Below are 24,926 nucleotides of genomic sequence, written 5' to 3' on the forward strand. Positions count from 1 at the left end.
CATGAAGTGAAGGTGCACAGGGCAAGGCTTTCTTGCTTGATCCCGAAGTGAGTTTTATTGTTTTCATTCTGAACACATGGTTTACATCAAGAAACTAGCTTGTGGTTGGAGGAGGGGGGTCGAGGGGGGACTCAAAAGGTTATTCAACTCATGAAGATCTTAACAACCTCTTCAAAGTTTCAACTCTCAGAGAAGATTAGCAATTTCATCCCACTCAGCATAAATTTCTCTGCCTACATTATCTGTGTGCCAAAGAGGGCGCTTATCAGGCTGGCTTGTTGTTCAGGAGCAGAAAGAAAAGAGAGAAACCAAATTGGACCACAGTGATTTGGTTCAAAAACAAATTTCTCTGTTTTGATTTAAACCCTTGTTTGCTCGAACCATTCAGGGATCTCCATCAACATGCAAAGAGCAATTTATGGAGATTTGAATTGGCTAATCTGACTGTGTGTTTGGGGGAACATTTTGAGACCACACTAATAGCTATGAGCCATTTTAAAATATATCCCTCAACAATTCAAGGAAAGATCAATTCTGGGCTTCCATCAATCTATAATGATGATGATAATTTAGATTTTTATAGCACTTAAAGGTTACAAAGCACTTTCCTCACAACCACTCATTGAGGTAGGTCATAAAATATTATCTCTTCATTTTTACCAACGAGGAAACAAAGGCACATAGAGGTTAAAGGGGTGTGTGTGGGGGGGGGGGTTATTGATGGCTATTTCCAAATATTTGAAGGACTATTGGATGAATTTGCTTATCTGGCTTTAACAAATTAAACTAGGAGCAATGGCTGGAAGTAGAAAGAAGCTAATTCAGGCTTGATGTGAGGGAAAACTTTCAGAGCAATCTGAAAGCAAAACTGAAGGCAAAGCTGAATTATAAGGTATGCCATTGAATTGTAGGGTATGTTGTTGATACCTGTAATTCAGGTACCAGCTGGACCAGAAAGGTCTCTTGGACCCTATCCGTTCTCTGAATTGAACCCAAATCTCTTGATCTAGAGTCCAGTCTTTCCTCTGCTGGACTACACTGTCTCCCCCAAAAGACCAGCCCCATATTTTCTTCTTCCTTAAAAAAGGATGCTGCTTTCAGATGGAAGGAACCTTGTGATCCTGAACAAGTACATGTTTAGGTTAAGTCAACAAGCACTTATTAAGTATCTACTGTGTGCTCAACACTACAGTAGGAGCTATGAGTCTTTCATTCATCTCAGAATTTAGTGGAAAATGGTCATCCAACCTGTATTTGAATGATTCTGGTAACAGGGAATGGATTTTAGAAGGCAGCTCCTTTCATCACTGATAGCTCTAACAACATCTAGCCTTGTATGGTGCTTTAAAGTTTGCATAGTACCTGACAAACATTATTTTCTTTTATCTTCATGACAATCTTGGGAGGGAAGGTGCTATTATTATCCCCATTTTACAGATGGAGAAACTGAGGCTGGAAGAGGTTAATAGTGACTTATCCTAGGTCACAGAGCTAGCAAGTCTCTAAGACAGGCTTTGAATTTGGTCTTCCTGACTCCAAGTCCAGCTTTTTATCTTATATGATACCTAAGCTTTAGAAAGTTCTTTGTGACATTGAACCAAAATGGACCTCTCTATAATTCTCTCCGTTGGCCCACTTCTACAACTACCTACAGAATAAACACAATCCTTTCTGTACATAAAATCCTTTAAATGTTTGAAGTGATTTCATTTCCCCCTCACTCCCTACCATTGCTCCAATTCTTCTTTTTCCTAGCTCAGTGTCCCTAAGACAAATGCTCATATAATAAGATTCTTAGTCCCTCTCTCCATCCTGAGATACCACTCCTGCCCATAAGAAACCTGTGGCTCTGAGGTCACCAGGAAGAGAAGTGAAGTATTGGCTGTTGGCCTCTGCACCCAGCACCTGGCTAGGAAAATGCATAGCCCCAACCTGCTCTTAGTGACTTTGGAGACAGCTCTTCTGTCAGCTCCTAAATATTCTGAGTGGAAAAAACCCAGAATCATTTTGCAATAATTAGCAGACTCAATTAAGTAATTATTTGGGGCTTATCTGGGAATTTGCAACTTCCATTTGAAGTCCATTCCTTCATCATCATAAATAAATAAGAATGTGCTAAGAAGAGAATTGATTGACTTATCTTTTTTTTTAATTTTAAAAATTAAAAATGTTTTGGTGATGTTTTAAAAAGAAATCACAGTGATCTCCTGCATCACCACCACATCCCTCCCCACATCTTCTTATAACAGGAGCACAGTTAAACAAAACACGCCTACACATTGATCATGTCTGATGGTCTAGTGCCTCATCCCACACCTGTGGTCCACCTCCTCCTCCTCCTCCTCCTCCTCCTCCTCCTCGTAACCATGGAGGAGTGCCTCATAAGCTCCCTGGACAGAAGCTGAGATTCCACTATCTTTTTAGTGTTGTTTTCTTTTACACTCTGGAGTCACTGTTGGAACAAAGTGTGGTTTGCAGGTGGCTCTTAACCCATGAATATGTTACGTTTGCAAAGATCATTGGTAAATCCCTTGTTTAGAATATAGAACTGACTTTCCCATAAAAATCTCATTTTACTACTGCTGCTAATAATAACTCCTGTTTCCACAGGGCTTCTAGCTTCATGAATCACTTCCCTCATGATAATCTGGAGGGGGAGATGGTAAAGTAGCCAAATACATGCAACTATCAAGTCTGGATTGAGGAGTGATGCTCATTGATATCAAGTCCTATACCCTTTCTGCCACAAAGCCTGGTCTCTCAAAAAAAAAAAAAGGCTCACACTTAGATAGCTTTGAAGTTCCCAAATGCTTCCCCCCACCTACCCTTTCTCTCTCTGTCTGTCTTTCCCTTGCTCTTCTTTTCCTAGCTCCAGCTCTGACTCTCTGGCTCTCTCTTACTCTGTCTCTCTTCCTCTCTGTCCCTCTCTCTTTCTTTCTCACTGTCTCTGTCTGTCTCTGTGTCTCTCTTTCTTACACACACACACACACACACACTTCCTTATGCAATAGGTAAAGTAAGATCATTTTAGAGATAAAGAATCTTCCTTAGTGGTGAAGTGACTTGCCCACAGTCACACAGGTTAGTAAGGGTCAGGATTAGGATTCCAACCCAGGTCTCTGATTCCAATGGTCATGCATGATCCCTCCCACTAAAGGTAATTAGGAATGTTACTATTTTAGAAAGAATTTTATATTATTACCTCTTATTTGATAATTCCAATGAGTGGGGTATATAAGAACTATTATTCTACATCGTTATTGGAAGCTGGAGACTCACAGAGATTAAATGACTTACGTAAACAGAGCTAGTAAATAGATCAACATCCTCCGTACTTAAACAGGGAGTTTAAAATAGACTGAAATCCTCCCTACTTAAACAGGGCGTTTAAGTCACTACTCTGGCCCTTCACTATGTTTAAGAATAGCTCAGAATCTAAGAATGATTGTGTCAGAGAGAAGCCTGACTTCATTCATTTATGCCAATGCTAGGACAACAATGATCACGTCTAGAAAGAGTATAACTGTGTCCAGACAAAATGGGCAAAACTTGGAGAGAGTACCACTTCCTACTCTCACTCAAGTAATTTGTTATTCTCATGTAGCAAAATATGGGATCTAATGCTTTGAACCTGAGTTATGATGAAATGAACTAAACAATTTCCCCCTAAGGGATGTTGTCAAGTTGTGAAGGTTGCAACATCCCTTAGAGGGAAAGTCAGGCTCACTGCTCAGTTTTCTCTTCTGTAAAACAGGGGGAGGGGAAGAGGAGGAGGAAGATTTGAGCAGTCTGTTCCAGGGTATTAATTTAGGATTGAAGTACATCAGTAATAATGACAACATAGCAGAGACTTAAATACCAATTTCAGTGCTTGGCTACTAAACTAAATATGTGATCAGAGCAAGCAGCAGGAAATATGCTCTCTGATCAACCTTTCAAACCAAATTAATTTGGTGGAAAGCAGAGGGGGAATACTTTGAGCTTCAGTATGCTATGTGGGGAGAAACTTTGGAATACTGAGATGTTGACCCCCTTGAGCAAAGACCCCCTAATGTCGTAGAAGCCTCTCCCTGAGGCCTGGGAAGAGGGCCAGTCAGGTAGGGTAGGTCAAACTCACCAGGGTATGGCCACTGGTAGGGACTCAGACAGCTAAGAAGTGAATCATATGCTAGTTTTTCTATTTAAGCTAATCCTTCTTGTTTACTAGGTGCTAAGTACAGTTGTTTCCATGTGGCCTAAGGAGTGAGTAGAAGTACTGTTAGCATCTTGTACTTTGGTGCCCTGGGGAAAAGCTCAGTCTATCTGACTTTCTCCAGTTACAGCTTCCTCCATTTCAACATTAGCCTTGGGATCAGAGGATTTAGAGCTGGAACCTGACCCTCTCCTTCAGCAGTTCAGGAAAAAGACACGTAGATTCGTTATTAGAGTGAATACTGGAGAGTGTTTTTCTCTTTATCCAGGTTCTGAACTTTCCATAATTCTCTCACCTGAGTCAGTTAATACCAACATCCAGTGAGAGGGAGGGAGGGCTGACCCAAATGTAGTGGCAAGAACACTTTTATTTGGAGTCAAAAATTGTAGAAATACAATCTCCACTATTCATTAACAGGGAGGTCTTAGACAAGAAGACCTCTCTGGCCCTCAGTTCCCTCATCTGTAAAATGAGAGGACTAGATTAGATGATCTCTAAGGTCACCTCTACTTCTAAATCCTGTGATTTTATATTCCTTTTAATTTCATAACTAGAGAAGAAAAAAAGAGGCTGAGAATCCCCTTTCTCCCTCAGAGCACCTAAGTCCTCTCCTTTGTTTTGCCCAAGGAAATAAAATTCATGCATTTCTTTCTGTTAAGAGATACTAGGATGAAAAAGGAAATACACAATGATTCTCCCTAAAGCAGGCAGTGTTTTCATTTGCTCCTAAGGGCTGAAAATAAATTTATTTAAACATTTTAGGGATTATATGATGAGCATTTCCCAGCCAAGAAGAAAGAAATCCCTGCTGATAAAACAACCGAAGTCTTTTAAGTTAGTGAAGACTGCTGGAATCGGAGTTGACAGCCTTCAAATCCTTCTTTAGACACCCAATAGCTGTGTGACCTTGGGCAAGTCATTTAATATCTCTTGGCCTCAGTTTACTTATTTATAAAATGGGGATAATAACTGTGAGGGTCAACTGAAAAAATATGCAAAGTGCTTTGGAAACTTTAACTCACAAGATAAATACTAGCTATTATTATTACCATTATTATTATCCTCTTGGCATTTAGTGGGTTGATGTGTTTTAGAGGTATAGAGGAAGTGAAACACTCAGACACTTTGCTGATGTTGAAGTAGGCTGCTGCCCTGAAATCTGGAGTACAAGTAATAGGAATTAGCTTTACATGTATCAGATCTTCATTTTAAGCATAGTTTAAGCTCAGACTGATTTTTCAAAGCCTTCAATCAAACCCACTTGCCAACTGGCTGACTCTATTCCTGATCCACTGCTGCCCATCATTGTCATTTTGCAATAGAATTTAAGTTCCCTGAGAGCAAAGGCTATTGTGTTTTCATATTTGTGTCCCTAGGACTCAGAATAGTGCCTGGAGCATTAATAAGTGCTTATGGACTAGTTGATTGTCCTGTCTCCCTGGTGGAAATTCAATTATAGGATCAACTCCTTCAAGGCAAGCATTTAGACATTTTGTGTACTTGGGGACCAATGATGTATGTCTGATGTGCATAGGTACATAGGAGCTTATTTGAATTGGTTACAAAATAAGAGGTAATCTGTTTTCTTGTTTGAGAAATGATGGGGTAGGATAAGATGATCTCTTCCTATCCTAAATTCTTAGCCTATAGGACATAGCTCCCCAAAACAAAACAAACAACAACCCAACCCTAATGCCATCCTCTCTGACTTAACATTTGAACCACTCTAAAAGTTAAACAAATAAATTCTGAACTCAACTCTGAATCTTCTGCTCTACCCAGTTTCAATTCCATGAAACAAGATGAAAAAGAATAAGCTCATCACTTCTAAACTCCCCACCATGCTGCTAATTCAAGCCTTGATTGACACCATCTCCCCCAGTCTCCTCTCTCCTCTGTTTGGAGGGCTGGAGAGCAGACCGCCAAATTCTTCCCAATGCCTTCCTTTATACAGGGCAGGACCTGGACTTTGGGACTCATTCCACTCTGTATCTGCTGCTCGTCCTGGTTTCAACTCCAAAGAACAAGATGCTCTGGTGCTGGCTACTCCCTTACAATCTACACCCTTTCTTGTCTCTATTCATGTGTTGTCTTACCCTTTATATTATCAGCTCTTTAAAGACAAGGACTGTCTTTTTGTAAAAAAAAAAAAAAAGTATCTCCAGCACATAGCATGGTGCCTAGCACATCACAGGAACTTAATAAATGTTAAATGGATTGAAAATAGATATGCCAGGGCAGCTGGGTGGTTCAATGGATAGAGAACCAACCTTGGAGTCAGGAGGACCTAAGTTCAAATCTGGCCTTAGACACTTAACACATACTAGCTGTGTGACCTTGGGTAAGTCACTTAACCCCAATTGCCTCACCAAAAAAAAAAAAAAGACATGCCAAGTCAAGAACAACCAGACTACCTTTCTTAGCATGACCCATTTAATTCTTTTTTTTTTTTTTTTGGTGAGGCAATTGGAGTTAAGTGACTTGCCCAGGGTCACACAGCTAGTAAGTGTTAAGTGTCTAAGGCCAGATTTGAACTCAGGTCCTCCTGACTCCAAGGTTGGTGCTCTGTCCACTGCGCCACCCAGCTGCCCCCCCCCCACCACCACTTATTTATGTAAGGGACTAGAATGTGGTGTGGAGAGGCACTATAATGTGATGGATGGATGGAGGAACAGACTTTGGAGTTTGAAGACCTGAATTTGAATCCTAACAGTACCATTTACAAGTTGTGTGAACTAGACTTGAGATTTCATCATTGTAGGGAGCTTCTAGGTTGAGGGAACTCCCTCTAACAATACACACTAGCAACTTCTGCACAAATCACTTACCTTACTTGAGACTTGGTTTCTCCTTGTGGACAAAAATAATAAGAATAAAATTAACAGTCACACCATTAACCTCATAGTCTTCTTGTAGGATCACATGAGATGCGTATGAAAGTGCTCTGAGAAATTGTAAGGGCTTAAACAAGCAAAGGGTTGTTGTTATTCAATTGTTTTTCAGTCATGTCTGACTCTTCATGGCCCCATTTAGGTTTTCTTGGCAAAGATACTGGAGTAGTTTGCCATTTGCTTCTCTAGCTCATTTTACGGATGAGGAAACTGAGGCAAACGGGGTTCAGTAATATGCCCGTGTTCACACAGTAGTAAGTATCTAAGGCAAGATTTGAACTCAGGAAGATGAGTCTTCCTGACTCTAGGCACTGAACCATGTAGCTGCCCCCAAGTGAAAGGTGATATTATTATTATTGTTGTTGTTATCATTATGTTATTAGCATTACTATTGCTATTATTAGTACTTTCCCCTGAATGAAATAATAGCTTGACTTTAGAGCTTTTACTCAGCTTTCAACAAGTTCCCTCTCTCTCTTCCCTTATCTACACACTCACGCACAGCTAACTCTAGTCTTCTTCATCTAATAATGAAGAAGAATTTCAATGTTTCACTACTGTCTGGAGATGCCAAGCAGGCCATGGTTTTAAAAAGCAACACCAGTCAGTCCCCATTAGTCATTACATCTAGAGGGTACCAAGAGTGCCACACTGCACATCCTGCTCAGTCCCTGGCTCCTTAAAAGCAAATCAACATGTTGGCATCACTAACCTCACTCTACTCCTGGGGCTTTGGGTCTGGGTCTGTGATCTGCCAAGTGGGTCAGGAAATAAGTTTCCACCAGAATTGTTCCCAGAACCTTTCCTTCATTCTGTGTGCCCCTCCCTCCCCCAACTGAAAATAGACAAGAGGACTGTGATTCTGGGTGAGGGAGGGGGCATAGAAAGACATTTATTTGGCATTTTGACATGAGCTGGATTCAAGCCCACTTCACTATGGAGAAATGCCAGGGCTCAAATCCATGAAGCCTCTCCTTTTTTATGCAATATTATGGTTTCCTGCCCAGGCATAAAACAACATACAGCTTGTCACTGCCGTGACCAAAAAAACACATATACAATACAACATACAAAAAAACCCCCCAAAAACCCAACAGCTCTAATTCTTTTAAAAACATAAATCTCTGAGAAGTGTATTTTTAAGCAGAGAAATGTTGAGTCTGAGAAGCTATTTGGATTTTAGGAGCCTAACTTGTCTTTTCAGGTGGTTAGGTTGTTAATGATGACTTTAAGGAGGGGTATGGTGAGGGACAATGACTGCGTAGGCAAGTCATTGGACCAGGTAGCCTCTGGAGTCCCTTTGAGATCTAAAAGTGACCATCCTATGGCCTGGATCAAAATCCCAGCTCTGCTCCCTATTACTTGTGACACCCTAGGAAGACTATTTCTCTTTTCTGGGCTTCCAGTTCCTCTTCAAAAAAGAAGGCTCTAACCTAGATCAGGGAGTTCTTAATCTTTTTTGTATCATGGATCCCAATGGCACCTGGTGAAGCCAAAGGAACTCTTGTGACAATTATATTTTTAAATGCATAAAATAAAGTGCATAGGATAACAAAAGTAACCCAAGGCTAGTGAAAATAAAGATATGATTGTTTTATTTTTTCCATCCAAGTTCACAGACCCCTGGAAATCAATTCTCACATTAAGAACGTGTAGGCTAGATAATATCAAAGGTCTTTTCAAACTATAAGTCCTATCATTTTAAACATAAGACATGCTGCTGAGCCTTCAGGAAAGAACAGATTTAAGAACAAAGGAAAGGTGGGGGCAGTTAGGTGGGGCAATGGATAAAGCACCAACCCTGGATTCAGGAAGACCTGAATTCAAATCTGGCCTCAGACACTTAACACTTACTAGCTGTGTGAAGCTGGGCAAGTCACTTAACCCTCACAAAACACAAACAAACAAAAAGAACAAAGGAAAAGATTCCCATTGGAGGTGTAAACAATCTGTTATGTGTCCTAGAATGGGACAGTTCTTTACTTTCTTCTCCTCTCTAGAAGGCCTGATATTTGAAAGGCAGCAGCGCACAGGGGATAAAGGACAGGAACCAGACTCAGATCATCCTGGGTTGGGGTCCTATTTCTGATACAGGGTGGCTGTGTGACTGACCCAGGGCAAGTCTGTCCTCACTGAGTTTCAGTTTCCTCAACTTGGACATGATGATTTCTCAGGTCCTTTGCAGCTCTCTATTTGGTGATCAAAGGAGTGGTGCAGATAATGGAGAAAATGATGGTTATAGAAACTCAGAAAAGGGAGAAGCTTCTCAAAGAGGAAGGGAATTCACCTGAGTCTTGAGATTTTAGTAGAATTTGGAGACAGGAGACATAGGTTCTAAGTCCTAGTACTACCATTAATTAATTGCATTTGTTGTTATTGTTCAGTTGTTGTTTTTTTTTTTCAGTCCTATCCAACTCTTTGTGACCTCATTTGGGGTTTTCTTGGCAAAGTTACTGGAGTGTTTTGCCACTTCCTTCTCCAGCTCATTTTACAGATGAGGAAACTGAGACAGAGTTAAGTGACTTGCCCAGGGTCGCACAGCTAGGAAGTGTCAGGCCAGATTTGAACTCAGGAAGATGAGTCTTCCTGACTTCAGGCAAAGTACTCTACCCACTGTACCACCTAGCTGCCCAATAAACTTGGACAAATTGTTTAACCTCTTTAGGCCTCAGTGGCATCATCTGTAAAAATGGGAAAGTTAAATGAGATGATCTTTAAGGTTTTTTTCCAGTCCTAACATTCTCTGACTATGACTACTGGCCCAGGATCATAGATTTGTCAGAAAGAAAGCCAGAAATAGAACCCAAGACTCAAGTTTAATGTTCTTTCTATTATACCACATCCATTTGAAAGCCAAGTAAAAGACAATTTCTTGCTCATACATCATCGTTTGTAATATGTTATAAACTGCTTATATTGATCATGTGCTACCCCTCCCCCTAATTGTTCCATAGGTCAACCACAATTTTAATTCTTCCAATATCATTTTATTCTATGGCTTACGGGCATATATTATGACTGGGAGAATATTGATACTGAAGAGATGGATTTTCATGGCATGTAACAGCTCAGGATGGTGAAAGCATCTCACCATTTTCTAAATGCAATTTAGCTTCTCCTTCTCCTAACTACTCCATTATGAGTCCCATTCACCATCCATCTGCTGTGCCTGTCCAAGACATATTTGTGTGTGAGTGGATGGGTACATGTATATGTGTTTATGTATATACAAACATGTGCACTAACAACAGTGCACAATCCATTTAACTACACATCAAAATCAAGACAACATGCATTATTCATCCATTTGATTTTTCCTATGTCAATGGCTAAACTGATCAATCTCTTTTAAATAATTATGGACTTCACTGATGAGGCTTTTAAATGTTCCAGAGTTCAATGCAATTAGCACAATGTCACCTATAACATTTGTAGTCTTTGAAGAACTTTGCCAAAGACAAGGAATTCTCCTTCTGTTTGGACTTCATGCAAATTATCCTCTCTGAGACAAGACAAAGCCTGAGGTAAGGTTATGACTCCCTGTTTTAAAGAAAAAAATGTAGGGCAAAGATATGCACGGACGGAAATGGAGGAGGAAGAGTCACATATGAAGAATGACAGAAAATACAGGGCAGAAGACAGAGTGCTGGGCTTGGAAGCAGGAAGATTCATTTTCCTGAGTTCAAATCTGGCCTTAAACACTTACTAACTGTGTGACCCTGGGCAAGTCACTCAACTCTGCTGGCCTCAGTTTCCTCATCTGTAAAATGAACTGGTGAAGGAAACAGCAAACCACTCCAGTATCTTTGCAAAGAAAATCCCAAATGGAGTCACAAAGAATCAGATACGACTGAACAACAATAAGAAGGAGACCAGCCCAAGTACTGTCCATGTAGGACACTGGTATCCTTGCAAAATTAACAAAACCAGAGGAAGGCCTCCAGTGCTTTTGACAGTGGATCCAGGGAGGATTTATATAAGGGCACAAACACAATGTATATTCAGCAGGAAGTCACACAGGGTTGTAATCTGCCCTCCTGGAGGGAGTTCTTACACTGAGGAGATCATAGAGTCTTCTAATATCTAAGCAAGTACAGAAACGTATAATCCAGAAAACTTTTGCTTCTGTTGTTGTTTGTTCTTTGATCTCAAAGAGAAAACCATGACATTGGGGTGATGTCATGACTTGCAGTGAATTGAAGTGAGGAATGGCTGTGCAAGGTCACCAGCCTCATTTTCTCCTCCTGGGTCCCATGGAAAGATATATATCAGGATGACTGGAGATGGCCCCAGATATTTAAACCAATTGGGGTTACAGTGACTTGCCCAGGGTCTCACAGCTAGTAAGTGTCTGAGGTGAGATTTGAACTCGTGTCCTTTTGACTCCAGAGTCAGTGCTCTACCTACTGTGTCACCTAGCAGCCCATTTTTTTTTGCTTCTGTAACATTTAAAAGACTTGCATAGAAACAGACTTCAACATTTAAAACTGAGAAAATAAAATACTGACTTTAGACAACACATAGATTCATCCTGATGTTTATTTGAACAAAAGTCAGCATCATCTGACTATCTAGTATGGGATTTTGGGGGGGATGGGGGAGGGTGGTGCAAACAGATGAAAGTTATTTCATAGCTCCACAAGTGATTATGGGGGTTCCAAGGCTAATGGCACTTGTCCATCTGGATCTGCGCATAAGGAAAGGAAAAGACAATAGGGAAGAAATATTGCTTCAGAAACTGTTTGCTAAAATAATAATAATAATAATAATAATAACCCTTATATAGCACTTACTGTCAGGTACTGTGCTAAGCACTTTATAATTATTATGTCATTTGATCTTCACAACAACCCCAGAAGGTAGGTGCTTTTATTAACTGCATTTCGCTAATGACTTGCCTGGGGTCACAAAGCCACTAAGCATCTAAGGTGGGATGTGGAGTCTTCCTGACTCCAAGTGCAGTGCTCTTATTCACTGCATAAAAGGGAACGCCTCTGGATTTTGCAGATATAAAAATGGAATACAAGATGTGAATAATAAGGACAAACAAGTTCAGAACTGAAATACCAACTGGGCAAAAACCATTTCATCTTGGAGTTGGAAAGGATCTTTTCAACCAGTCTTTGCTGGATGAAAGTGATTGACTGAGGCAGAACTCTCAGTACCTCCCTCCCTCACAAGGTGGCCCATTCCATTGTTGGACAGTTCAACTTGTGAACAAGTTTTCCTTTCACCAAGAGGAAATCTACCCCTTTGTCAAATGTTCCTTCTAGGTCTGCCCTTTGGGGTCTAGCAGAACAGCCTCACCTTTCTTTAATGTGACAGTCCTTCAAGTACTTGAAGGCAGCTGTCATTGTCTCTGCTTCTCTTCCTTAGGGTAAACATTGCCAGTTCCTTCCATTATTTCTCAAATGGCATGATCTTAATATGAACAACCAACTTGGCTGCATTCCTCCAGACCCTCTCCTGCTAATATATGTCTTCTTAAAATCTAGTGCTAGGGCTGACACCAACATCTCAAGCTTGGTGTAAGTTGACCAAAGTACAGTAGGAAGTTCTCCTTCCAAGGCCTGGACTCTAAGTCTTACCTAATGCCAAATCTGGTTTTTCAGGTAACCAAATTGAATAGAAATCTGAATAGACATAGTATAAAATTCTTTTTTTTTCAGGGCAATGAGAGTTAAATGACTTGCCCAGGGTCACATACCTAGTAAATGTCAAGTGTCCAAGGTCAGATTTGAATTCAGGTCCTTCTGAATCCAGGGCCGGTGCTTTATCCACTGCACCACCTAGCTGCCCCCTATAGTATACCATTCTAAACCAGGTTCTGGGTTTTGCAAAAGGAGGTGATCATTATATGTTTGTTGAATTAAAAGAAAACAAAATCAAAAAACCAAAACCAACGGGACTACTAAGTAATGCTGAACAAACAGATCCATTCTTACCCAACAAGGGAATAGAGGGAGAAATTATCAGACAGGCCATCATCCTGCCTCTGATATGGCAAAGCAGAGCGAGATCTGTTCACTATTTAAATTTCATACTTGATCATAAAATAGTTCCTAATTTAAGGTTGAAGTCATTTCCATCACCAAATTATCATGCCAGGAATTATCCTGACTTCCAGGACTCTGAATTGCCTGCTGGACCTGCAGACTCCCAGACAAATGAATTACCAGGCTTGTGGAAGGCTTATAATACACCTTCCTTGATGGGTAAACATGATACCACTGATCCAGGTTAAAGGGGAAGGAAGAGAACAGGGAAGGGGAAGAGAAACTAGGATGGGAAGGGGGAGAGAGAAAGAAGAGAAGATGGACAACAGAGGAAGAAGGTAGACCCAAATCAAGGAACCAACCTAAAAGCAGGCTTGGAGGGCAAGAGAGCAAGGATTTACTCATCTGAAGAATTGGCACAACATTAAAGGCCTCCCCAAAAGTCACTGGAGTGGCCTCCAAACTGGTTCCATCCTTCCCCAAGCCCTGTTCCACAATGATTTCCTCAATCACTGTTAAGGAGTCAAGTGTGTTCAGACTGAGGTCAGGCTCTACCATTTTTCAGGGCTGGCTCCAAATGGGATTTCCTGACAAAAGCCTCGACACCAGAAACTTGAGAGTGAGAGATGCAGGTGGCAGAAAAGGTCATGAAGTTGCTTTTCCCTCCATTTTCTTTTCTAGCAGGCATCTTCCATTATGCATAAGTTAGCATATCAAAAACAATAATGGAAAAAATCAACTACGGGAAGTTCTCCTGTTTCTAGATTTGGGGTGGGGTTGGTGGGGAGGAAGGAGAGGGATCAGCATTAGGAAGTACTTTAGCTTTCTTTCCAACTGTGTGAAGGACAAACCCTGATTCAGAGTGATGATGAATAACCTTTATTTAACAACAGGCTGCCAGCTTACACCACCCCCACAGGAAGAGTTATTCGAATGCTTTTGGTACACATTTGAGATTAGGGAAGAATAAGCAGTGGAGAATCTCTGTGTTATTCTCATTCTGGGAATTTCCCTCTTTGGGAACAAAACAATCCATTAAAAAAAACGATGGGGTACAGTGAGATGATATCTATTAACAATAGAGTTATCTTCACAATTAAATGAACAAGTTTAGTTCTTCAAAATTGGTGGCTAATTCTGAATCCCATATTAGGTGAGTCACCTAATTCTCTGAACCAGGATTGGAGAGTATATCTTGATAAGATAATGAAGGGAAGCTCCCAGGAGGTTTATAGAAGGACTAGAAAGATATTTCACACCCTGCTCTCTTCCCATCTCCCCCAGGTTCCTTAGTGGCAGGAGTGGAGGCAACAGAGACCAGAACTGTAATCATAGCCTGGACCATTCTCCTAGGGGTAGAGTGACAGTTTTTTATGATCCCATACCTCACTGTTCTTCATGGCTCCCAAGAGCAATGCTAAAATCAGTTGCTATGAAGTAAGAAATCAGCAAGTCTCCCTCAGACCACACAGTTAGAAATTACATTGGAAGATAATATGTACACATATACACAGATAAATGCACATGCACATATGTGTATTTTGCCCAGACTTGTGATTTTATCAGTGTGGGGAGCTCCAAAAACTTCCTCTACTATACAGATAGGTACCTGCTAGCCAATTTATTAGAGAATTGCCCGGGGCCCTGAGAAAATAACTTGGGTCACCTTGAGAGGTGACTTGACCAAGGTCACGCTGCCAGTATGTCAGAGGTAGGATCTTAACTCAGATCTCCCTCACCAGTAGGCCATCAAAAATAAGAATATAGATGGTAAAGAGTAGGGGCCTACATGTTGGGGAACACTCACAGTTAAGGACATGATCTGGATGATGAGCCAGCTAAAAAAAGGAGAAGTTAGAAAGTAGGAGGAAAACCAGGAGGAAGTAGGGTCATAAAAGCCCAGAAAGTATCCATATATTTATCTGAACTATATAAAACCCGATGAGTTAAGTAACAGAGGCACTACTAGGTACATTTTCCAGATGAGGAAACTGAGGCTCTGAATAGATAGGTGAGTTTCCCATGGCCATATATATAATGAATAAATGCCAGAGGATTTAGGACTATGTGTTCCTGAATCTAAGGCCTTCAATTTATTCTTTTTGCCACTCTGCCTCTCAAATATCAAAGAAAACAGCTAAGATTCCTTTCTCCTTTGCACTCAGGGAATATGAGCTAATGTGGCATTTCGGGGAGGGGGAGAAAAAGAAGGCTTAAACTACCCTTTGTAGACAGTGTGCCTATTAACATTCACAGGGCTCCAAGATCTTTGCCTAGCATTCTATTTACACCTGATTTCGAGGCTGCTTGAGAGAAGAAGCTTTGATCTGTCAGTTAAATCATTCCTATAGCACCTCTCTCTCTCTCTCTCTCTCTCTCTCTCTCTCTCTCTCTCTCTCTCTCTCTTTGCTGGGGGTGTGTGTGTGCAATGAGGGTTAAGTGACTTGCCCAGGGTCACACAACCAGTAAGTGTCAAGTGTCTGAGGCCGAATTTGAACTCAGGTCCTCCTGAATCCAGGGCCAGTTCTTTATCCACTGTGCCACCTAGCTGTCCCCTATAGCACTTTTAGGCTTATAATGTACTTTCCTCACACTAGGCCTCTCAGGGAAAACATTGCAAGTATTATCCTCATCTTATAGTTGAGACAACTGAGGCTCCAAGAGATCAAGTGACTTACCCATGACCACATATGTAGTCAATGCCTTAAGTGTAACCTTTGGAAGGCTATCACAACTTTTTTTTTCATAGAATGATTTTCATTTTTAATCATTCTTTACTTAACAAATACCAATATCACTCACCTCTCTATTCCCACCCCCACCTCAGAAATACACCCTCCCTCAACTTCACAAATTAAAAACAAAATCAAAAAACCTTATCTTGGGCCAAATAAGCATATTCAAACAAAACAAATCCTCACGTTGGCCAGATCCAAAAACATATGTCATTCTGCATTACCAATAGATCAACTTTCTGTTAGGAAGAGATCGCTTGCTTCTTCATGAGTCCTCTGGAATCAGGACTGGTCATTATTTTGGTCTCTGTTCTTTAGTCTTTGGAAGTAGTTTTCCGTTACGATATTTTAGTCACTAGCTATCTTGTTCTGGTTCTTCTCACTTTACTCTGCATCAGTTCATACAAGTCTTCCCATGTTTCTCTGAATGCACCTTCATCATTTCTTACTGCATAAGAATATTTCATTATATTATCTAGCATAATTTGTTCAGCCATTCCCAAACTTATGGGTATTTCCTTATTCTCCAATTCTTTGCTACACCAAAAAGCACAGCTATATGAGTTCTGAATGTCTTCCTATCTGCAACACCACACGCCTCTCATAGAACCAAAGTACCAATACTGATTTACACCTTCTTATCCTGTGAATATGTCATAATCACTTAGAAACCTCAGTGAATTATTAACAAGACTTGAAATCAAGAGTTAGATGGTGAAATGCTATTAATTTTACTATCCCAAAAAGTACACCATGGAATAAAGACATTCATGATATTGCAAAGTGTGGACATCAGGACTTAAGTAAACCCCAGATAATCATAAATGGTGCTAGGCACAAAGACACAGCAGGCTTGGCACTGCTGGGGAGTTGTGTCTAATGAGCTGCATGTATCTCTTCCCTAAGAATGTTCATTCATGTAAATCTGAATTTTGCTTTGGGACCAGAAGTAGCTGATACCTCAGCTGCTACTAAAGCAAAGAGCTCTTATTACCATAAGAAGGACTGTCCTCTTATGCCACATATCTGCCACTCCCTCCCTTTCCCCACTCCCCAGGCAGCTATAATGTTAAAATAGTAACAATCAGAGCTGCCCTCCAGTCAGCACACTGTTGATCTCTGGCCAAGACAAGAGGGAACCCTTTCTTACCAGCCCTCGCCCTTCCCCTTAAAAATCCACAGAGGAACATTTTTCAGGAGGCTCTGGGAGAGAAATCGCTATTCCATAAAGATTTCATTTTTGTTGGAGTCTATCCATGTCTCCATATTGTCATAAAAATTCAATAGGAAACTTAAAAAAAAGGAGGCATAATTAAAAAGAAATGGGAACAGCTCCAGCAGAGGTTGAAGATTAAAGACTGAAAGGCCTAGGACAGGCTATGAAATTTTATGAGCTACCAAAGAAATAAAAACACACAATGCAGAAAACATACGACTGCTTTGGGTAAGACATAGCTGCCCAACCCAAAGCTGACCCAGTCTCTGAAGACCAGGTAGACAGGAAAATATAGGCCTCCATAAAGAGAATTTCGGAACCATCAACTACAAGCCTAAAACCTTCAATATTGAGTTTGTGTGTGTGTGCTGAAGGGAGACACTGGCTTAAAGGCAGAAATGTAGAAGATAAAACTGCTGTCCATCAGCTGTGAAGCAGATCTCTCAAGAAGGAACGATGCTGGGACAAATGTCCAAGGGAAAGCATAGCTTTAGGGGAAAGAGTTCTCTCCTCTTTCATGTAAGATAACAAGGTGGCCAATTGGGCTTTTCCCATGAAGAACACATAGAACTTACAGCTGGTAAGATTCTTAGTGTTTGTCGAGTTCAGCACTCTGATTTTATAGGTGGGGAATCTGAGTCCCCTAGAAAAGAAGTTATTTGTTCAAGTTCATCCAGATAGTGGCAGAGTTGAAACTAGATGTAGAAGTCAAGTCTCCTGATTTAGAGGCCAGAACTTTAATAGTAGACAAATAGTCTGGAATTCAGGGTATCATGACTGGAAAGGATGAGTAGAAGAAAAGGGACTTGACAAAATACAAACAAAATAAAAACAAAAATAAAACCTCTGAAGCCCTTTATTCTTAATGGAGAATTTCTGCCAGATCAAGGGGCAGAAAAATTCAAAATCAAAATGCCTTTATAATTTATGAAGGCTTTTTCTCTTACTGTTGTTTACTTCGTTTCATGGATCTGGATATAGGAATTTCCTAATTATTGATAGTAATAACTGCTACAATTTATATATCATTTTGAGGTTTACAATGTACTTTACAAATATCATCTAATTTCATTCCTACAGCAACCCTATGAGGTAGGTGGCATTATTATCTGCATTTTACAGATGAAGAAATTGAGGGAGAAGTAAAATGACTTGCCCAGGATCATACAGCTTATAAGCATCTGAGACAGGATTTGAATCCAGGTCTTCTGGACTCCAGGTCCAGTAATTCATCCACTATACCACTCACCTTCCTCTAATTTTGAATAGCCACTGGATTTAAATGGGAAACTTCAATTCGACTTCCCCCCTTTATGAACAGTCTCCAATCTCAAACTTCAGACAGACATTAACCAGTTTCTAGGGTTAGTTTAGAGCTGAAGAATAAAAAAATGTTAATTCGAATGAGAGAAAATCAATCAACCAGCATTGCTACTATGTGCTCAACATTGTTATTAAGTGCAACAGGAGATAGAGAAGTACAAGTCACAATCCCTACAAGGAGTTTACTCTCTAGTTGAGGACATAAAGCCAAAATTGACTCATCTTCTCTTGCTACCATGTTATAGTTGATTTGGTTTGTACTCTTGTATTTGGTTACAAGCATCACAACAGATTGAATGCCAGGATTTAGCCACCAGAAAACCTGTATTCATAGGGTCTTTGGCCTAGCTATGAGATCCTGGAAAAGCCCCTTAACCTGCTTAAGCTTCAGGAAGCTTTATAAGATTATAAAGTACAGACTGTGAAATGTACATCCTTGATGAATCGATAGATAAAAGTGTCTTTAAATGTCAGAGCCTGGTCAGAAAGTGTTGGATAAAAATGGAGAAACTAACCTGATTAGTAATTACCACAGACCTTGGGGTTGAGGATAACCAAGATCATGTTTAACTGAAATAATATCTAAACTTCATCAAGAACCAGCTGGAGAAAAGTTTTAACTCATAGAGGTAAAGATATCCTGAGAAAGGCCAAGTTTACTAAGGGTCATATAGAGAAAGACAAAAGGGAATAAAGGCACTAGGTCTGCAAAGCAAACCTAAGTGCATCAAGATTATGAGCTGAGTCAACTGTGGCATGATACCAAAAGAAAATAACTCAGTAGACCAAAACAGATGAAAGGAAAAACCAGAACTTCAGGCAGTGTACTTAGGTCAACATATTGATAAAGCTACATGGGAAATGTGAGACTGTGTCACTGTTCAGATAAGGTGTCAAGCAACAGATCAGAGGGTTTTGTGGGCTCGTCTTAGCTGGGTTTACCCATGCAGGTGTCATAAGTAGCCATGAAATGGGAGACAATTATTAACTATGTGCAAAACAATATGTTTCCAACTGCCAAGTGCTATAGAAATTCAGAGAGAGATTACTGAAGAGTAGAGCAGTCAGGAAGGCTTCTCAGAAGAGGGAGTATTTTAGAAGGTCAAGTATTTAGTATTTAGCAAGGGAGAAGATTTTTAACAACTGTTTATATTTAATTTCTCTTCCCCAAATAAGAAACTGTACCATTTGGTTGTTTCTACTTCTACCCCTCACCAACTATCATCATGTTTCAGGGCAAACTATGTTGTATTTGAAGTCAAAGGACTGAGGTTCAAGTGTCTCCTCTTATACTTATATAGATATAACCTTTCCTCATCTGTAAAAAGTCCCTTTAAGAAAAAAATTTATGAGCCCAGGGTCCTTCAAAACAAGGCTGAGGAAATGCAGCCTATGTGTTATCTAGGCAAGGGCACAGTCTTAATATCTGAAGGTTAGATAGTATTGAGACTGGGACCGATGTCCATGTATAGGTCAATATTGCTTATGAGAGCCATCTATAGAAAGTCACCATTTCAGGTGCCATTGTAAATGGAGACTTCTAGAGCAGAGCAGGGCAGATAGCACCCAAGACTACTCAATTTACCACACAAAACTATGGCAAAAAGAGAATCCTCTATCTACAGAGTGTACAAAAGGCAGAAACCAAATTTACTTGAGATATGCCTGAATCTTTCAAGAGGAAACAACACTTTTAAATGTCTGTAGTATTTCCAATTTTTCATTTTATCTTCAATTTGAATAAATACATATCAATTTAAGCACTATGCTTTAAAGATAACTAAAATGAGCCTTGTTCTCTGCCCTCAGGGAGCTTATGATCTGGTAGTGTATGTGTGTGTGTATGTATGTTTGTGTATATATATATATGTATATATATATATACATACACACATATATGAATATATATATATATGGGGGGGGTTGGGTGCATGTAATACCAAAAAAAGAACATGATAAGTGTGTCAGTTAGATACAGCAAGTATAATGAGAAAATCAGAGGTAGGAGAGCTTATTTCTGGTTGAGTTGAGGAGGTATGATCAGGAAAACTTCATGGAGGAGAATATATCAGAGCAGGGCTTTTCAAGGGTTAGAGATGAGAAGGTTGGGGGAGTAAATGGGGGAACATCCTATGAAGAGGGAATATCTTGAACAAAGGTCTGGAGGCAGGAAAGGACAGAATAGATTCAAGGGATGTTACTGGGAGCTGAGATGTATATGTTACTTTTCCCTTTTACCAAGTGATTTCCTCAGATTATAGAAATTATTATCATTCCCTTTGTTTGAATATGGAAACAAAGGCTTAAAGAGATTAGGTGACTGACCCAGGACCACATAGCTAGTAATTGGTGGAACTATGACTTGAACTCAAGTCTTTTTTCCCCCTAGGTATAACACAGCTATTACTTCTTCCACCAAAGAAGCTACACAATATACAAGTCATGAGCATGCAAGTCTCAAGGAACAGTTATAAGAAGCATATCTCAAATGGCCCATTCTACCCTCTCATCCACCCCTAAAATTAAAAAAGAAAGAAAGAAAACTTTATGGGTCTACTGAACATATATTTCGCATTCACTTCAAATTTGTAACATGGCTTTCTTTATGAATTCAGGTCTTCTAAGCCTGGGACCAGTGTTCTTTTCTCCACATGTTCATTGTTAATTTTAGGAAAATAAAAAAGACAGAAAACTGATCCAATCAAGATGTGGGATAACAGAGAAAGTAATTGATTTAGAGTCTAGTGACCTTGAATCTGAGCTTTCCCATTTGTGATCCTGGGCAGCTCTCTAAACTTCTCCATTTCCTTCATCTCCTCAGTTTCCTTACCTGTAAAATGATTGGGCTGAACTAGATCACCTCTTGAGGTCCCTTTCAACTCTATAGCTATAATCCTATGATAACTTGTGAAATATCCATTTCTTGATGAGTGAAATGATTAAAAAAACCATGGAAAGACTTATATGAACTGATGCAGAGTGGAGTAGAACCAAAAGAACATTGTACACAGTAACAGCAGTATTGCATGATGATCAACTATGACTTACATATTCTCAGCAATACAATGATCCAAGACAATTTCAAAGAATTCATGTTGAAAAATGCTATCTTCCTCCAGAGAAAGACCTCATGGTGTCTGAATACAGACTGAAGCATACTATCTTCTTTCTTTCTTTCGATCTCTCTCTTTTTTTTCCTTTTTTCTTTCTTCTCTATTTCCATATTTCATTCCTTTCTGTTCAGTTTTTCTTCCACAAAATGGTTAATATAGAAATGTTTTACATAATTGCACATGTAAAATCTATAATTACAGCTATTCATCCTTTCTCATCTCAGGAAGGGAAGAAGGGAAGGAAGGAGGGACAAAATTTGGAACTCACAACTACAACAAAATAACTCCAAACATTAAAATTTTTTCTTATATGTAATTGGGGACAACAAAATATTATTTAAAATTTCCATTTCTACTAAAAAAAACTTAAAAAGGAGAAATGTGAATTTCATATCTGCTTCTAAAAGCAGATTGTTCCAAGCTTGCCTAGTGTATGGGATTTGGGAGCTTGATTTGGAATCAAAGAGTCATGGATTCAGATCTTCCTAGGTGTGTGACCCCTGACAGGTCATTTAACCACTCTGCACTCCAGTTTCATCATTTATGAAATGAAGAGAAAAAATAGTACCAATCCCAAAGGGCTGTCGTGAGGATCACATGAAAAAATGTTAGCAAACAATACTGTACAAACTAATAAAGTACTAGATAGATGTAATCTGAGGGAGGAAAAAGACCTTATATTTGGACACTGTTCCCAGGAATTATAATCATGGTACTAGAAATAAATTCTGAGACCATACAGTTCAACTTCTTGGTTTTAACCAGAGGAAAACTGAAGCCCAGTAAATTTTAAGTGACTTGTCCAAGGTTAAATGGCTACCATGATTCCATATTGGGAATTGGCTCAAGAGCAAAGTTCCATGGCTATTTCCTCCATAAAACTTCTCTGATTACTATACAAGTAAATTTCCCCTCTCTTTGAATTTACCAAATGACTGTAGTCTTTGGCAAATTGCCAGATACTTCCTTATGTATTTCCTAAGAAGTGTTCTTAGTTTCCTTAATTATCATAAATTTGTAACCTATTAGTGATATTTTAAGATACACCTGTGTTTTGAAGAATTTGTGATCTTATACTTAGAATATAATAATAAATTATAAACTCTTTAAGGATAAGAACCATGTTATACACCTGTGCATCTTATACTATGGTTTGGGGGTGGGTGGATATTCTGCAGTGCTTAATAGGTTCAATTGAAAACAAATGGAACTAAGTTACCATTATTATTTGTCTTGAGTCTCTATTCACAGGATAAATAGATGAGGTTGGCATCAAGGTATATAGGGCAAAAACCTGGGGTGTCAGTTACTTTGGTTCCTTCCAATGCTTAACACCCCACTATGTGACTTGAGCAGAATCATCTCTCCCTTTTCCACCTCAGGTTTGTTGTCTTCCCAAAGTGCCACCAATGATCTCTGCCTCTCACCCTGTGGGAATATGAGAGTGAATGAATGTCTAGAAAGAATTTGAGGCTCTTGGAGTGGAGATAAGCTCTCTTTAAATACAAGGTATGATTAGTACTGACCCCACCAGACCCTCTTTAACTTGTCAAGTCTCATGAGATTGTAATCTCTAAGGTGAAATGACTCAGCTCTCATGAGTAAATGCATGGACAACTTGGAAAGATACACAAACAGACACAAAGGACAGAAAGCTTCAAATATTTCCAGTTATTGAAAACTGATCTGTGTCCTGCTGAAGCAATGAGGCAGTTAGATGATAAAAGTAACTGTGGTTTCACAAAAGTAACACAAAATGGGGAAGCTGACATTTTCTGGGGGAAAAAAACGTACTGAAAAAAAAAAACACCCATATTCAGTTCTGTTGTGGGAAACATCAACTGTTCAGTACCTGTGTGTAAGAGACATCAATGAAGAAAGCCTTTTGCAAGTTTTACTCTGCTCTAGTCACAATTAGTAGGAACACCAATGTTCAGCTGGTTAGTCTTTGAAAAATCTAACAAGCGGGTTTGATGGAAACCTATCCAGAATCACAGTTCGGAACTGGAAGGGGCCTTGGAGGAGCTCTGGATCAAGTACTTAATTTTTCTTTCTGAGGCACAGAAAGGAGCTGACTTGCCCAGGATCACACAGCTGGTTGGTAACAAAGCTGGGGCCTTCCCTTTGTCCAGTTCAACTCTATATGTATGATGTTAGTTGTTCTCTGGGATTTAGTTTCCTCATCAGTAAAATGAAAGCAGTTTGACTAGAGGACCTCTAAGATCTCTTCTAGCACAATTCCTCAATTCCATGAACAAAAGGATCAAAATTCAGGGGGAAACATAAGGGAAAAAATTAAATTATGAACCTGAAATTACAACCAAACAACGATCATAACTAATTCATGATTAGTATGGGCACTACCTGACTAGTTTGTTGCATTTAAAAAGCACTTGGCATAATGATCTTATTTGGTCCTTACAACAACCTTGACTAGACAACTTGGTCACCACACAATTACAAACAATGGCCATCATTCCCATCTCTCCCCAGACAGAACCCTTAATTAGTTGCCTGGGTTTTGAGTAGGTCTGCCTTCACTTTATCTTGTCCAGAACTAGGTCTGCACACCACACCCCAGCCATCACCACACCATGCACAGAGGCTCATACCCCCACCTCTCCAGCTCCTTGAAGCCAAGGCATGATTGCTTGCATTTGTATCCTCCGAGCTTAGTGTAATATGTGACACCTAATAAGTGCTTAATAAATTATTTAACCATCATCCTCCCCCTCTCTGTCTTGGTGTGTTTCTCCGTCTCTCCTCCTCCTCTCTCTCTGTTTCCTCTTCCCATTTGTCTGTCTGTCTCTCTCTGTCTCTGGGTTTCTCCTCTGTCTCTCTCTCTGTTCTTTGATCTCTTTTCTCTCCCTGTGTCTCTGTCTCTCTCTTCTCTCTCTCTCCTGTCTTCTCTCTCTCTCCTGTCCTTCCCTCTCTCTCCCCTGTCCTCTCTCTCTCTTCTGTCCTCCCTCCCTCCCCTCTCTCTCTCCTGTCTTCTCTCTTTCCTGTCCTGCCTTCTCTCTCTCCTGTCCTCTCTCTCTCTCCTGTCCTCCCTCCCTCCCCTCCCCCCATCATGAAACTATTTTTAGAGATAAGGAAACAACTTTCAGAGAGCTTCAGTAACTTGCCCAAGGCCACACAACTAGAAAGTGATAGAGCTGGATCTCAAATTCAGGTCTTCTGACTTAAAGCCCACTTTTTCTGCAGTAAGAAAAAAAAAATCCATTCGCTGTATGACTGGTCAAATCACTGGACCCCTCTAGATTTCAGTTATTTCATCTGTAAAATGGAAAGTCCTTTCATCTCTAATGCTTTTAGGAGTCTGTGATTATATGATCATAAGGGTTCTGACCAACTTCTTTCTAATCTGTTTTTGCTATTGAAATGGGAGTTGTAGGTACTTTGATGAATGCATAGACAGTGTGGCCAGGAGCTGTTCTAGGCTGATGCCTACCTTTGTTCT

Source organism: Dromiciops gliroides, chromosome 2, assembly GCF_019393635.1.
Source record: "Dromiciops gliroides isolate mDroGli1 chromosome 2, mDroGli1.pri, whole genome shotgun sequence".
NCBI lineage: Eukaryota > Metazoa > Chordata > Mammalia > Microbiotheria > Microbiotheriidae > Dromiciops > Dromiciops gliroides.